Source organism: Bufo gargarizans, chromosome 6 (assembly GCF_014858855.1).
Source record: "Bufo gargarizans isolate SCDJY-AF-19 chromosome 6, ASM1485885v1, whole genome shotgun sequence".
Classification (NCBI taxonomy): Eukaryota; Metazoa; Chordata; class Amphibia; order Anura; family Bufonidae; genus Bufo; species Bufo gargarizans.
The window spans coordinates 197937206-197953777 of NC_058085.1; the positions used below are offsets into that span (position 1 = coordinate 197937206).

General features: G+C 43.9%; 1 long non-coding RNA gene across 1 annotated transcript in view; it reads left to right on the top strand.

Moving 5' to 3' along the window:
• The window catches only part of LOC122942459, a 103974-nt gene that overhangs the window by 57421 nt on the left and 29981 nt on the right, over window positions 1-16572 (top strand). The window contains exon 2 of the long non-coding RNA XR_006390557.1: window positions 8736-8882. This is a non-coding gene — a long non-coding RNA (uncharacterized LOC122942459). The remainder of the gene's footprint in view (window positions 1-8735; window positions 8883-16572) is intronic.

Consider the following 16572-nt stretch of genomic DNA (forward strand, 5'->3'; position numbering starts at 1 on the left):
TACCTCAGGGTCTCTTCATATGTGACATGGCACCTAAAAACCATTCAAGCAACATCTACCCTCCAAAAACCATTAGGCTCTCCTTCCCTTCTGAGCACTGTGGTCTGGACATACAGCATTTTACGACCATATGTGGGGTCTTTCTGTAAACTGCAGAATCAGGGTAATAAATATTGAGGTTTGTTTGGCTGTTAACCTTTGCTGTGTTACAGAAAAAAAAAAAGGATTAAAATTGATAATCTGCAAAAACAAATTATTATTTTTAAATTCTTGTGAAACACCTAAAGGGTTAACAATGTTTGTAAGTTCACTTTTGAATACCTTGGTGTATGGTTTCTAAAATGGGGTCATTTTTGGATGGTAGACAGAGGTTCCTCCTGGGACGCAGGCACTCACTCTCAATCTACCTGTACTCAAGAGACCAGGCGGCTGCTCTCGCGGAGGAGGCCACACACAATTAGTTGTCCTAGAGAATGACAGGATTTTTCCGTGCATCCAGCAGCTGACTGTGCTTTCCCTCGCTCCAGGTGCAGCCGGTGATGAGAACATGGCATACGCATTGAGCGTACACCATGTTCTCTAATTGGAGCTGCTACAATGTCAGTATCAAACCAAACCGGGTATCAAAAAAATATTGATATTTGACAAAGGGCTCATGCACATAAACTTTTTGTTTGTCCTCATCCGATCCACATTTTTTGCCGGTTGGATGTGGAGCCATTCACCCGTGTGCTCCCGCCTCCGTATGTCCGTTCCATGACATCCGCAAAAATATAGAACATGTCCTATTCTTGTCCGCATTAGAGACAAGGATAGGACTGTTCTATTATGGGCCGGACACTGTTCCACAAAATGCGGGATGCTCATGGCCGGTATCCATGTTTTGCAGATCTGCAATTTGTGGACTGCAAACCAGGCAATGGTCGTTTGCATGAGCCATAAGGCTCCGTTCACAAGACCATATTATTGGTCCGCATCTGATATGCATTTTTTGCTTCTACTGTCCGGATTTATATGTCTGTTCCACATCCCCCCAAAAAAGGTAGAACATGTCCTATTCTTATCCATTTTGCAGACAAGAATAGGCTTTGTTAAAATGGGTCGCAAAAAAACAAACAAGAAAAAACGGATGCAACACGGACATCATTCGTATTTTTGCAGACCGTAAAAAACCTACAGTCGTGTGAATGCACCCTAAAGCAGTCATAAGAATTGATCTATAGAGCTATTTACATGTTCCTACGGTTCATTCTCTTTCATAAAATGTTTATGCTCTAAGGTAGTGCTTTTATGTCGAATATCAACTGTGAAAATGTACGTGACACCAACAGTTAGCTCATGGAGTCATTGGGGTGTTGCGCTGGGTGACGCGAGTCATTTGTCATTCCCCTGTTTTCCCGCCCACCTCGCTTTCACAGACTTCCCTTTGGCTTCCTGACGTCAGTGCCTAACCATGCGAAATCTCATGCAGGTGCCAAAGGCCTCTTTGCACTGCTGCAATCCTAACACTCACAGAGAGCAGAGGTGTATACACAGAGGTGTTTTTGTTTTCATTTTTTTCCGGCACTCCTCTCAAAACCAGTATTGTATCCAGAAAGCTCACCTGGTGATGACGCTATGTGCGTTAACTAGTAAAGCATTCAACTAGCTACTTTGGTCCATGCATCTATGTCCATAAGCACAAGGGGTGACCCACAAATTTTAATATGCTGATTACCTATTATATGGACACTTTCCAGTATTGAACTGGACAGCAGGCTGTGTGCAGTGGATCTGAGAGAGACGAGCAACTTGATTCTAACATCACTTTGTCTCATCAGCAGGGCTTGTTCACCTGTAGAAGGCCGTCCCTGCAGGTGAAGAAGTGCCCACCTGTAGCTAGATTCACAGGGCTGGATATTTAGTTCGGCCCCGCCAATTTCCTGCCAGTGCCACTGCTCCAATTAGCAGGGCAAGGGCAGAAGCTCTGCACAGGCGCTGCTACTGAGAAGTGTAGACCGCCAGCATAGTCATACGAACAATCAACATGGTGTGGATTTTAAAATCCACACAATTTCCGCACCTAAGAAAAAAAAGCTAATTGTGTGCATGAGATTTGTCTAATCTCATTCACTTTGCAGGTACTTCATTAGGCTACATTCACACGACAGTATGAATGAGTCCGCATCCATTCAATTCTATGGGGCTGCAAAAGATGAGGACAACGCACCGTGTGCTGTCCGCATCCGTTGCTCCGTGCCGCAGCCCCGCAAAGAAAATAGAACATGTCCTATTCTTGTCCGCAGTTGCAGACAAGAATAGGCATTTTCTATGATAGCCGCGGCATGTGCGGTCCGCAAATTGCGGAACGCATTTGGTCCGGTATCTGTTTTGCGGATCCGCAAAACACAACTTTCAAGTGATTCTAGCCTTATGTTGCATTTTCTGCACGAAATCTGTGCAGAAAAAATGCACATAATCCGCACCGTATGCAGGCTAAAAAACTCTGTAAATAGTGCGGATTTATGTGTTTTTTTGTGCAGTTTTGGTGTGGATTTCCTGCGGATTTACTGCACATAGAACTGCAGCGCAATACATTACCAGCAAAGTGAAGGAGATTTGACAAATCTCATGTACACTTCCCTGGGTGCGGAAATAGACCTTTTGGGCAGATTTTAAAATGTGCAGCATGCCCATTGTTCCTGCAATTTCCCACCTAATGTACATTGGCTTCCCCATAGATTTCAACTGGATTGTTCCCCACAAGAATTTGCAAAAAAAAAAAAAACATAAAAACTGCTGAAAAACCGCGATAAATGGTGCAGATTTATGTGACTTTTTTGTTCAGTTTTAGGGTAGGTTTGTTGCAGATTTTCTCCACACAAATATGCACCATGTGAAGCCTCTCTTAGGCCACCAGCACAAAAATGCAGGTGAATGCACATAAGAAATTTGTGCAGATTAATGTGCGTTTCTGCACCATGTCTGTGCGAAAATGTGCAATTTCTAAGGCCTCTTTCACACGACCATGTGTCCCCCGTAGCCATATTGCGGACCGCATACGGCGGGTCCACAATACACAGGGCACCGGCCATGTGCATTAGGGATGCAGACCCATTCCCTTGAATGGCTCCACAAATCTGGAGATGCGGTGCGGAACGGCTCAGTTCTTCCATTCCGCAAAAAGATAGAACTTGTTCTATATTTTTGCGGAACGGAGGGATCATGGAACCCATTCAAGTGAATGGGGTTGCGATCCACATGCGGCTGGCCCACGGTCTGTGCCCTTGCATTGCAGACCCCAATTTGCGGTTCGCAGCACGGCCACAGGGGACACACGTTCGTGTGAAAGAGGCCTAACTGTGATCTTTGGTATGGATTTGTGTGCAGTTTTGATGCAAATCTCACGCTTCCTTGGAAAAGGGCTAAATCCGCAGCTAAAACTGCACAGCAGGTCAATTTCTGCACAGAAAAAAATCTGTAAAGTGTACCTGAAATTTGTGTAATCATACACTTTGCTGGTACTGTACTAGGCTGCAGTTTTTCCGCATGGGAATCCGCTTGTTAAAACCGAATGTATTCCGCAACGTGTGCAGGTGGCCTTAGGGATTTACATGCAACGTAATACAATACTGCAAAGTGGTCTCATGTACACATTGTGGCAAATTTACTAAGGGACTTGCAACACTTTTAGAAGTTAAAAGTGTCGCAAGTCTACTTTTAGGCTAGGTCTACACAACGACATTTTGTCGCACCAATGTTGAGGGACAATTTTTAGAATGATAGGCTATGGTGTCACACTGCAACATAAGACATACTGCGACAGTCACAAAAAATCCATTCGAGGTGGATTTTTCTGGGACTGTCGCGTCACAGCATGTCGCATGTTGCAGTGCAACACCATAGACTATCATTATAAAAATTGTCGCGCGACAAATGTTGCAGTGTAGTTGTGCCCTATCTGTCGTGCGACATATGTCGTCGTGTAGACCTAGCGTTATGTCCAGTTGTGCAACAATATTTTGGCGCACAGCCAGTTTTGTACATCAGTTGGGCATGATAGGGGCGCGCCGAGGCTGGCACTCCAGGCCCAGCAAATTTACTTACATCTGTGCTTGGAAACAGGAGCAAATGTTAGCTAAAAACTATGCCAATCAGGGGCTGGCGTAGTTTTTGCTACAGATGCGCCTAATTTATGATGATACACATGCCTCGTCATAAATTAGACAGATCTTATGGGAGCGCATTGGGGGAAACTGAGACTGGAGGGACGGGGGCTGTGCCAGGGCTACGGATTTAGAAATCCGCAGCATGCCAATTGTTTGTGTGATTTTTGGTGCAGATTTAACCCTTTTCCATGGAAAGGTGAGATCTGCGGCAGAACCGCATCAAATCTGCACCAAAAGCTGAAAGTAACTTGTGTTTTTTAGTGCGCATCTGAAGCAGAAACACACAGAAATCTACACAAAAACCAGGCAAATTTTCTGTTTTGAAATCTGCACACATGTTCAGGTACCCTAAAACGCAGCTAAGGCCTGTTTCACACGCATCAGGATGCATCTATTCCGTTAGGATGCGGTTGTGTGAAATAAAAAAAATATATAAATAAAACAGATCCATCACTAAATACATTGAAAGTCAATGGGTGACGGATCGTTTTTTTAAATGGATCCGTCACCATTGACTTAGGGCTCATTCACACGGCCGTTGCCATATTGCAGTCCGCATACAGCGGGTCCGCAATACAGGGGGCACCGGCCGTGTGCATTCCGCATCATGGATGCAGACCCATTCACTTGAATGGGTCCGCAAATCCGGAGATGCGGTGCAGAATGGAAGCACAGAACAGAACTATGGAGTGCTTCCGTGGGGTTCCGTTCCGTGCTTCAGCACCACAAAAAGATACGACTTGCTCTATCTTTTTGCGAAAGGACGGACCACGGACGCATTCAAGTGAATGGGTCTGCGATCCACATGTGGCTGCCCCACAGTCGGTGCCCATGCATTGCGGACCGCAATTTGTGGTCCACAGCACGTGTACAGGCAGCACACGTAAAGCCCTTACATTGTTTTTAGTAACAAATCCGTTTTTATGACTGAACACAAAACTGCAGCTTGCAGTAGTTTTATGTCTGGTCACAAAACAGAAAGCTGATGGAACGGAAGACATCTTGATGCATCCTGAACGGATCTCTTTCCATTCAGAATGTGTGAGAACTAAACGAAAAAGCTTTTTCGCAGTATTGAGATCCCCTGCCAATAGCGTAAAACAATAACGCAAATGTGAAAACAGTCCATAGCATGTGTGAAAGAGACCTTGGGGTAGATTTATAGCAACCAATCAGAATCTGCCTTTCATTTCTCACAACTTCTTTGGGAAATGAAAGATATAATCTGCTTGCTATGGGCAACTAAGCCAGTTTTTCTTTACAGCGGTTTGATGAATCTCCCCCTCATGTCTCCTAGGACCGCATCAGTAGACATGTACTACAACCCTCATTTCTATACTCTAATCCGACGTCACGACACCTTACTTCTCGCCTGTCTTAGCGGTCCTGGGATTTGCAAGCTGCTCCCCATTTCCTCCTAATGGGAGGAGAACGGAGGTAGAACGCATCTCGCAGAAATCAATATTTGATGAGAATTTGCCAGAGGAGTGGAGCTCAATGTCTGCTGCCTCCGAAGGGGGCCTGTCAGATGAGGCAATTAGGGGAAGCAATTACAAACAAACATGCAATAAATAATGAGGGTGATCCTACATAGAAAGCCCAGCCATTGGTTATCCTGCAGTAAGCACAGCACCAGGCAGAAATATGTGTGTGCACCAGTCCCAGCACAATACAGAGACAGCAGAGCTGAGTGTGACAGGACTGCGGGGAAAGGGAACAGGATTTGCAGGAAGAAGGGGCAGACTGCGCTATCGCACAGAGCTCCTTATTTACTATGTGATCTGCACGCGTCAAGCAGATGAGGCTTCAGCCGGACCCCGGTTTCGTCCTGCCGGTTCCAGCCCACATTTTGCAGCCTGCTTTGTGTCAGCCTGCGAGCTCGAAATAACAAAGGCGAGTTACAGAGCAGCAGCAGGGGGCGGGGCGCGGTGACGTCAGGAACAATGTCTGCCCGGGGGCTGCATATGCGCACTCCGGATACCTGTACATGTTGTGCTTGGATGCGCCTAGTAGACTGAAGGAACGACGCATGCCTCGGCTACTATTCAGCAGTGGATTTCGGCTTTGTTTTTGTAATAGACATAAATAGGGCATCCTGAAGGGGGAAACTGAACCTGCAGTGTGAGCTGCAGGCAGCATGCTGAGATTCAATAAAACCTGTAAGACCCCTTGCACACGTCACGCATTTTTTCCGGATGCGTTGCCGGAAACCCGCCCGCAGACGCAATGCGACTGCGTTCAGTTTTTTCCACGCGAGTGCAAAGGGTTTTAATGCGTTTTGCACGCGCGTGATAAAAAACAGAATGTGTTCACGGGGTTCTGTAGATTTTATTATTTTCCATTATAATGGAAAATAATAGCATTCTTTAATACAGCATGCTAAGTAAAATGTCCATTAAGGGTTAAAAAATACAAAAAATTACTCCCCTCATCCACTTGATCGCGCAGCCGTTATTGTCTTCTATCTTCATTCAGCAGGACCTGCGCTGACGTCACCACGTGATAAGCACAATGACGTCATTGCAGGTCCTAAAAGAGGACGATAACAGCTGCGCAATCAATTGGATGAGGTAAGTAATTTTTTATATTTTTTAACCGTTAATAGACATGTTACTTAGCATTTTGTATTAAATAATGCTATTATTTCCCATTATAACCATGTTATAATGGGAAATAATACAGTAAATGGACTTTAATGGTTTCCCCGAGCTCATCTCATCATCTTCTTAGCAACCATCTGTGAAAATCGCATTGCATCCGCACTTGCTTGCGGATTCAATGCGATTTTCATGCAGCCCCATTCACTTCTATGGGACCTGGGTTGAAATGAATGGTGCCGGATTCAGTGCGGGTGCAATGCGTGCACGTCACGCATTGCACCCGCATGGAAAACTCGCCCGTGTGAAAGGGGCCTAAGGCTGAGTTCACACGGGCGAGATTTCCGCGCGGGTGCAATGCGGTAGGTGACCGTATTGCACCCGCACTGAATCCGGCACCATTCATTTCAATGGGTCTGTGTACATGAGCGTTGTTTTTCACGCATCAGTTCTGCGTTGCGTGAAAATCGCAGCATGCTCTATATTCTGCGTTTGTAACGCAGGACAGGCCCCATAGAAGTGAATGGGGCTGCGTGAAAAATGCATTGCATCCGCAAGCAAGTGCGGGTGCGATGCGTTTTTCAGTGATGGTTGCTAAGAGATGTTGTTTGCAAACCTTCAGTTTTTTATCACGCACGTGAAAAACGCATCAAAACGCATTGCACCCGCGCGGAAAAACCTGAACAACTAAACGCAATTGCAGACAAAACTGACTGAACTTGCTTGCAAAATGGTGCGAGTTTAACTGAACGCACTCTGAACGCATCCTGAGCCAATCCGTCACGCCCGTGTGAACCCAGCCTAACTGGTTCTTGTAAAATCCTGTTTAGGGCTCATTCACACGACTGTATTGCGGAACGGGTGCGGACCCATTCATTTCAATGGAGCTGCAAAAAATGCGGAGAGCTCTCGGTGTGCTGTCCAAGAATAGGCATTTTCATAGTGGCGGCCATGTGCAGTTCACAAATTGAAGAACGCATACAGGCTGGTATCTGTGATTTGCGGACCGCAAAACACCACGGTCGTTTGAATGTATCCTTATTCTGAGGTCAATGAGGTGGTCCTATCAGTGATTGACAGCCTGCCCTCTATGACTGCATTCAGATAGCTGTCAGTCACAAATGTCACTGCTGAAGCCTGCCATTGGCCATACATAGCCATGTCTATGCCCCAGCCAGAGAAAAACAAGCTGAGGAACTAGCGTGCAGGACTACACTGGAAGGGAGCCGGTAAGTATTAATCTTTCAGGAGGCAATATAGGCTAGGGGCCTTCCTTCAATTAACATGTAATGGGGGTCATTTATTAAGGGACTTGCGACCATTTTAGTTGAAAAAACTGTTGCAAGTCCACTTTTTAACCGGCCGTGTGACAATATTTAAAAAAATTCCTGTGTGGTGAATGATTCACAGTTTTTTTTTTTTGGTCACCCCTCTCAAAAAATGAAATAAGGGCTCATTCACATGGCCGCTGCAGCCGCGACGGATCCAGACCTATTTAATTTGAGCGGGTCCGTGATGTTCTATTTTTTTGCGGTGCGGAGGCACAAAGGGAAACCCCACCGAAGCACTCCGTACTGCTTCTGTGGGGTTCTGTGCCTCCGTTCCGCACCACACCTTCCAGATTGTGGACCAATTCAAATGAATGGGTCCGGATCCATGATATGGTGAGCACAAGGCTCGTGTCCGCATGTTGCAGACCCGCTGTTTGCGGGCCGCAATGAGACCACGGCTAACCAACGGCTGTGTGAATGAGCCCTAGCAGTCGTAGGAAGGATACTTCTCCCCTAGTGTTTCTGACATCTCAGTGTGAATGTCATTTGTAGACTTTCCCTGGAGAAGCAAAATCTTCATGACGGCCCGTAACTCCACAGACGTGAAACTTCCTTGTGCCTCTGCCATCTCAGGTTCTACCGGACATCTGATATTTGCAGTTACATAACAAGATATCAAGCTGTTATATGGTACCAAATTCATTTTTCAATTTCAACAGGAAGGGGGCAAAGCCAGGAACTTCTCAGCATCCCCTTGTATAATGGGGTCCGGCAGAGATCCGTACGTATTCCAACAGACAAGCGGAGAACCAGAAGGACACAAATCGCTGCATGTCTGCTGGAACAGTCATGCCAGAGTTTTGAAGGTAACCTTAACAAATGGCAGTGGCTAAAGAATCGGTTAAAGGGTTAATCCGGTTAGATGACATTATCCCCTATCCACAGGATAGGTATAGCTGTGCCTCCTGGTGCAATATCTGTGCCTCCTGGTGCAGATGGCGCACCAGGACACAGGATAAGGCCTCATGCACACGACCGTTGTGTGCATCCGTGGCCGTTGTGCCGTTTTCCGTTTTTTTTCAAGGACCCATTGACTTTCAATAGGTCCGTGGAAAAATCGGAAAATGCACCGTTTGGCAGCCGCATCCGTGATCAGTGTTTCCTGGCCGTGAAAAAAATATGACCTGTCCTATTTTTTTCACGGCCAACGGTTCACGGACCCATTCAAGTCAATGGGTCCGTTTTTTCCTATCATTTCAATGGCAAACTTGACTTAGATTTTTTTTTTTCATTTTTCATGTCCGTGGATCCTCCAAAAAACAAGGAAGACCCACGGACGAAAAAACGGTCACGGATCACGGACCTACGGACCCCGTTTTTGCGGACCTTAAAAAAAAAACGGTCGTGTGCATGAGGCCTAACTATGAGAGAGGCAGTGTTCATGCTTCACCTGCTGCTCCAATAATTATGGGGGTACAGGTTCCCCTTTTGGTGAACAGGTGGTCCCAGCGGTCAGAGCCCACCAATCTTGGTGGGCTCTGACCGCTGGGACCACCTGTTCACCAAAAGGGGAATCTGTACTCCCATAATTATTGGAGCAGCAGGTGAAGCATGAACACTGCCTCTCTCATAGTTATCCTGTGTCCTGGTGCGCCATCTGCACCAGGAGGCACAGATATTGCTACACAGACTTGAAAAAAGCAGTGTTGCAACTCTAAAATGCATTGTCATCCTATATCTAAATAAAAAGAGTTGCCTCCAATCTACTGAGGTCGTGTATTTGCGCCAGGGGGTATCGAAATCTGTAGATTCCACTGATCCACATTTTCCTGTCTTCTGTTCTGTGGATACAGGATAACTTCATCTAAGGCCTCATGGACACAACCGTATTTTTTCCCTGCAACCTGGCCTGCAGTTTTTGCATATTGGATGCGGACCCATTCATTTTAATAGGACTGCAAAAAATTCGGGCAGCACACAGGACACAGTATATATGTCTGCATATTCATCCCCCAAAAAAGCAGAATGTCCTATTCTCGGTTTTGCAGACAAGAATATGCACTGTTACAATGGGGCCCGCGGAAATTGTGGAATGCACACGTCTGGTATCCGTATTTTGCTGATCTTTGCGGACCGCAAAGTAGGTACAGTGGTGTGCATAAAGACTTATAGAAATACACCATTAAAGAGATTCTAGTAGGAAATCTGCAGTATATATTTATTTACAGTAGGTGAAATAAGTATTGAACACGTCACCAATTTTCAAAGTAAATATACAGTATTTTTCGCCCTATAAGACGCATCGGCCCATAAGACGCAGCTAGGTTTTAGAGGGGGACAATAAGAAAGAAATTTTTTTTCATTACACCTCAAGTCAGATCAGCAATCAGTCCCCCAACGTTAATCAGACCTCAGATCACAGCCCCAATCAGACCCCCAATGTTAATAAGGCCCCAATAAGACCTCAGATCAGACCTCAGCTCACACCCAACAGGGAATGATCCCCCAATCAGACCTCAGATATGAGCCCCAATATAAATAAGACCCCATTCAGACCTCAGATCAGACCCCCATGCCTCTTTTGACTAGCCTTAGTCTCATATGAGCCCTCATTGCCTCTTTTTATCTGCCCCCACTGCCTCTTTATCTGCCCCCACTGCCTCTTTATAAGTCCCCCCCCCATTGCTTCTTTATCAGCCCCATATTGCTTCAAATGAAAAAATAAAAACAATCACTTACCTTTCCTGCACCTGGACGCCACCTCTCCTCACCATCGCGAGCCTCTTCATCCAGCTGTCGGCTGTGCTCTGTGAACTGGCGCGCACAGTGTCACAGAGCGACTCACGCTGTGCACAGCCCTTCACAGCCGACAGCGGAGGACCAGAAATCAGTGAGTACAGATCCTTCAGTGCTTCCTGATCCTCCGGTAGTATTCACCCCATAAGACGCAGACTTTGGGGGGAAAAATGCGTCTTATGGGTCGAAAAATACGGTATTTCTAAAGGTGCTAGTGACATGAAATTCTCACCAGATATTGGTAACAACCCATCCAATCCACATCGGCAAAGAAATAAAAACATAAATGTCTATAAATTAAGTTATGTGTAATAATGAGAAATGACACAGAGAAAAATTATTGAACATGCTTACTGAGATTTATTTAATACTTCGTACAAAAGCTTTTGTCGGTGATGACAGCTTCAAGACGCCTCCTGTATGGAGAAGCTAGTCGCATGCATTGCAGGTGTGGTTTTGGCACATTCTTCCACACAAACGCTCTTCAAATTCTGGGCTCCTTCTATGAACTCTGAGCTTTAGTTCCTTCCATAGATTTTCTATTGGATTCAGATCAGGTGATTGTCTGGGCCATTCTAGCAGCTTTATTTTCTTTCTCTGAAACCAATTGAGAGTCTCCTTGGCTGTATGTTTGGGATCATCTTCATCATCCTGGTAGATTTTTTATCAAGAATGTCTGGGTACATTTGTCCATTCATCTTTCCTTCAATTATATGAAGTTTGCCAGTGCTGGATGCTGAAGAACAGCCTCGCACCATGATGTTCGCACCTCCAAACTTCACTGTTGGTATTGTATTTTTTGGGTGATATGCAGTGCCTTTTAACCTTCAAACATGCTGTGTATTATGGCAACTAAAGTGTTCCGTCTTGGTCTCATCTGACCATAATATATTCTACTAGTATTTCATGGCTTGTCTAAATGTTGTTGAGCCATCTTTAAACGCGCTTGAACATGCTTTTTGTTCAGCAATGGAGTCTTGCGTGGTGAGCATGCATACAGGCCATGGAGGTTGAGTGCATTACTTATTGTTTTCCTTGAAACAATTGTACCTGCTGATTCCAGGTCTTTCTGTAGCTCTCCACAGGTGGTCCTTGGCTCTTGGACAACTCTTCTGATAATTCTTTTCACTCGTGTCTCAAATCTTGCGGGGAGCATCTGGTCGTGGCCAATTTATGGTGAAATTATGTTCTTTCCACTTTTGGATTATGGCCCAACAGTGCTCACTGGAACCTTCAGTAATTTAGAAAATTTTCTGTAACCAATGCCATCAGTATGTTTTGCAAAAACAAGGTTGTGAAGTTCTTAGGCCTCTTTCACACGGGCGTTGCGGGAAAATGTACGGGTGCATTGCGGGAACACCCGCGATTTTTCCACGCGAGTGCAAAACATTGTAATGCGTTTTGCACTCGCGTGAGAAAAATTGCGCGTGTTTGGTACCCAAACACGAACTTCTTCACAGAAGTTCGGGCTTGGGATCGGTGTTATAACAGAATGCATAGTACAATAGCGCTGGAGGGGTTAAAAATAAATAAAATAATTATTTAACTCACCTTAGTCCACTTGCTCGCGTAGCCGGCATCTCCTTCTGTCTTCATCTTAGCTTTGTGTAGCAACAGGACCTGTGGTGATGTCACTCCAGTCATCACATGATCCATCACCATGGTAAAAGATCATGTGATGACTGTGACGTTACCAAAGGTCCTTGTTGCTACACAGAGCTAAGATCAAGACAGAAGGAGACGCCAGGCTGCGCGAGCAAGTGGATTAAGGTGAGTTAAATTATTATTATTACTCCAGCGCTATTTTACTATGCATTCTGTATTCAGAATGCTATTATTTTCCCTTATAGCCATGTTATAAGGGAAAATAAGAATGATCGGGTCTCCATCCCGATCGTCTCCTAGCAACCGTGCGTGAAAATCGCACCGCACCCGCACTTGCTTGCGGATGCTTGCGATTTTCACGCAACCCCATTCACTTCTACGGGGCCTGCATTGCGTGAAAAACGCACAAAGAGGAGCATGCTGCAATTTTCTCACAACGCACAAGTGATGCGTGAAAATCACCGCTCATGTGAACAGCCCCATAGAAAAGAATGGGTCGGTATTCAGTGCGGGTGCAATGCGTTCAACTCACGCATCGCATCCGTGCGGAATACTCGCCCATGTGAAAGGGGCCTTAAGAGAGCTCACTGGTTTTACTCATCATGAGATGTTTCTTGTGTGGCACCTTGGTAATGTACTTGTATATACATTTTATATGGGTCACTGATTTTATAGATTACGCTGGATTTTTTATATGGATCATGCAGAATTTTTAGATATATATGTTATATTTTCTATATGTGTATGGAAGTTTTTTTTATATATATGTAGAAGATTTTTGGTTATTTCATAAATACATCCCATTAACACTTCACCAGTTCATCGAGCCCCATTCTTTTTATTTTAGTTTTTATTGAATATATTATTTACTATTTATTATTATATAGTATATATTATATTTTACCTCTTCCCCCCTCTAGAGTATTATATGGATAGGTTACATATACATATATACATTCCTTTCCTCTATAAATATTTGATGTTATAATCCGTCCTTGCAGTCCCAGGATTGAGCCTTTGGGTTACAGATTTTTTATACGATTTGTTTATGGATTATGCTGGATTTTCTATGGATCATGCTGAATTTTTAGATATATATACTTTATGTTTTCTATATTTCTATATACAGTTGCAAGAAAAAGTATGTGAACCCTTTGGATTAATATGGATTTCTGCACAAATTGGTCATAAAATGTGATCTGATCTTCATCTAAGTCACAACAATAGACAATCACAGTCTGCTTAAACTAATAACACACAAAGAATTAAATGTTACCATGTTTTTATTGAACACACCATGTAAACATTCACAGTGCAGGTGGAAAAAGTATGTGAACCCTTGGATTTAATAACTGGTTGAACCTCCTTTGGCAGCAATTACTTCAACCAAACGTTTCCTGTAGTTGCAGATCAGATGTGCACAACGGTCAGGAGTAATTCTTGACCATTCCTCTTTACAGAACTGTTTCAGTTCAGCAATATTCTTGGGATGTCTGTTTTGAATCGCTTTCTTGAGGTCATGCCACAGCATCTCAATCGGGTTGAGGTCAGGACTCTGACTGGGCCACTCAAGAAGGCGTATTTTCTTCTGTTTAAGCCATTCTGTTGTTGATTTACTTCTATGCTTTGGGTTGTTGTCCTGTGGCAACACCCATCTTCTGTTGAGCTTCAGCTGGTGGACAGATGGCCTTAAGTTCTCCTGAAAAATATCTTGATAAACTTGGAAATTCATTTTTACTTCGATGATAGCAGTCCGTCCAGGCCCTGACGCAGAAAAGCAGCCCCAAACCATGATGCCCCCACCACCTTACTTCACAGTTGGGATGAGGTTTTGATGTTGGTGTGCGGTGCCTCTTTTTCTCCACACATAGTGTTGGGTGTTTCTTCCAAACAACTAAACTTTGGTTTTATCTTTCAACAAAATATTTTGCCAGTACTGCTGTGGAACATCCAGGTGCTCTTGTGCAAACTGTAAACGTGCACCAATGTTTTTTTTGGACAGCAGTAGCTTCCTCTGTGGTATCCTCCCATGAAATCCATTCTTGTTTAATGTTTTACGTATCGTAGATTCGCTAACAGGGATGTTAGCATATGCTAGAGACTTTTGTAAGTCTTTAGCTGACACTCTAGGATTCTTTTTCACCTCATTGAGCAGTCTGCGCTGTGCTCTTGCAGTCATCTTTACAGGACAGCCACTCCTAGGGAGAGTAGCAGCAGTGCTGAACTTTCTCCATTTATAGACAATTTGTCGTACCGTGGACTGATGAACAGCAAGGCTTTTGGAGATACTTTTATAACCCTTTCCAGCTTTATGCAAGTCAACAATTCTTAATCGTAGGTCTTCTGAGAGCTCTTTTGTGCGAGGCATCATTCACATCAGGCAATGCTTCTTTTGAAAAGCAAACCCAGAACTGGTGTGTGTTTTTATAGGGCAGGGCAGCTGTAACCAACACCTCCAATCTCATCTCATTGATTGAACTCCAGTTGGCTGACACCTCACTCCAATTAGCTCTTGGAGATAGATTGGATTAGTCTAGGGGTTCACATACTTTTTCCACCTGCACTGTGAATGTTTACATGGTGTGTTCAAAAAAACATGGTAACATTTAATTCTTTGTGTGTTATTAGTTTAAGCAGACTGTGATTGTCTATTGTTGTGACTTAGATGAAGATCAGATCACATTTTATGACCAATTTGTGCAGAAATCCATATCATTCTAAAGGGTTCACATACTTTTTCTTGCAACTGTATATGTAGAAGGTATTTGGTTATTTCATAAATACACCCCATTAACACTTCACTAGTTTATTGAGCCCCATTCTTTTTCTTTTTCTTTTTATTGAATATACTATCTATTATTAGTTCATTGAGCCCCATTCTTTTTATTTTCATTTTTATTGAATATATTATCTATTATTTAATATTCTGTTCATCCCACTTCTTCCCCCATTAGAGTATTATATGGATAGGTTACAAACACTTATATACATTCCTCTCCTCTATAGATATTTGATGTTAGAATCCTTCCTTGCAGTCCTGGGATTGAGCCCATGGGGTGGGTATCCTGGACACTAGCGATGTGATTCTGGGCGGGGTCTGCGGTGCGTTCCACAGTGGAACACATGACGACGCCGTGATCCCCGCCGGAAGGCACTGTGCGTTCCACTGTGGAACGCATAGGAAGTTACACTGCGGGCCGCGTACCGGAAGTCGCTTTGCGTTCCACACTGGTCTCTGGCCTCTAATCATGGTTCCACGCCAGAACCCCCGTCGGAAATAAGCTCATCCAGTCTATATAGTTTTATTGTTTTACATGAGGGAGGTTGTTTTTGTTTATTGTGATTATTTGTCAACTCATCATTGGAGAAACATTGACCTCCCCCCTTCGACACCACCCCCATGTGCATTTTTGAAATCCTATTTAAGTATCCATTAAAGGGGAAGCACACACAAAAGGAACATCTCCTCCTGAAGTACTGGAGACCTGTGTTAAAAGATCCCTGAAGGTAGAGTTTGGACTTTTCAGTATATTCTATCTATATTGTGAAAATTGATATAATCTTGCTTGTAGTGATGGTCTGCACTGAGGGATCCGGTTGAAACTAAATAAACCTATAGAAATCTTGTAGTGAAGAGAGAAACATTTATTTATGTAGTGAATAGTATATGGTACTGTTTACAAGTTTAATGCATAACAGTCTGACTTTCAATTGATCTACACTGTATTTGATACCCATATTTTAGTTGTCCTTGCACTTGTTCCTTCTGTATATTAACTTTTTACCAATCAGAATATATGTATTTTTTTCTGTATATTTTTATTGTATATTTAGTTATTTTGTATGTCTTATTCTTCTCTTAATACCCCTGAAGAAGTAGGGTTGGGATATTTATATTTTCTACTGCAATAAACTACTTTGATCAGAATCCTTGTTGTGAAGTGAGTACTCTAACTTTCAGAATTACTAACTCTCCTTGGGAGATCATTCTGTATCACCACCATCCTCCGGTACAAGGGGGTACTACTTACCACACCTATCTCCTCCATACTCTTGGGAGTGGCGCCTTCTATAGTGTTTTCTTTTTTTTAAATTACGTCCGGTTGAATCCGTTTAGCTACTTTGGAACCACCAGACCAGGTTCACCCATTACTG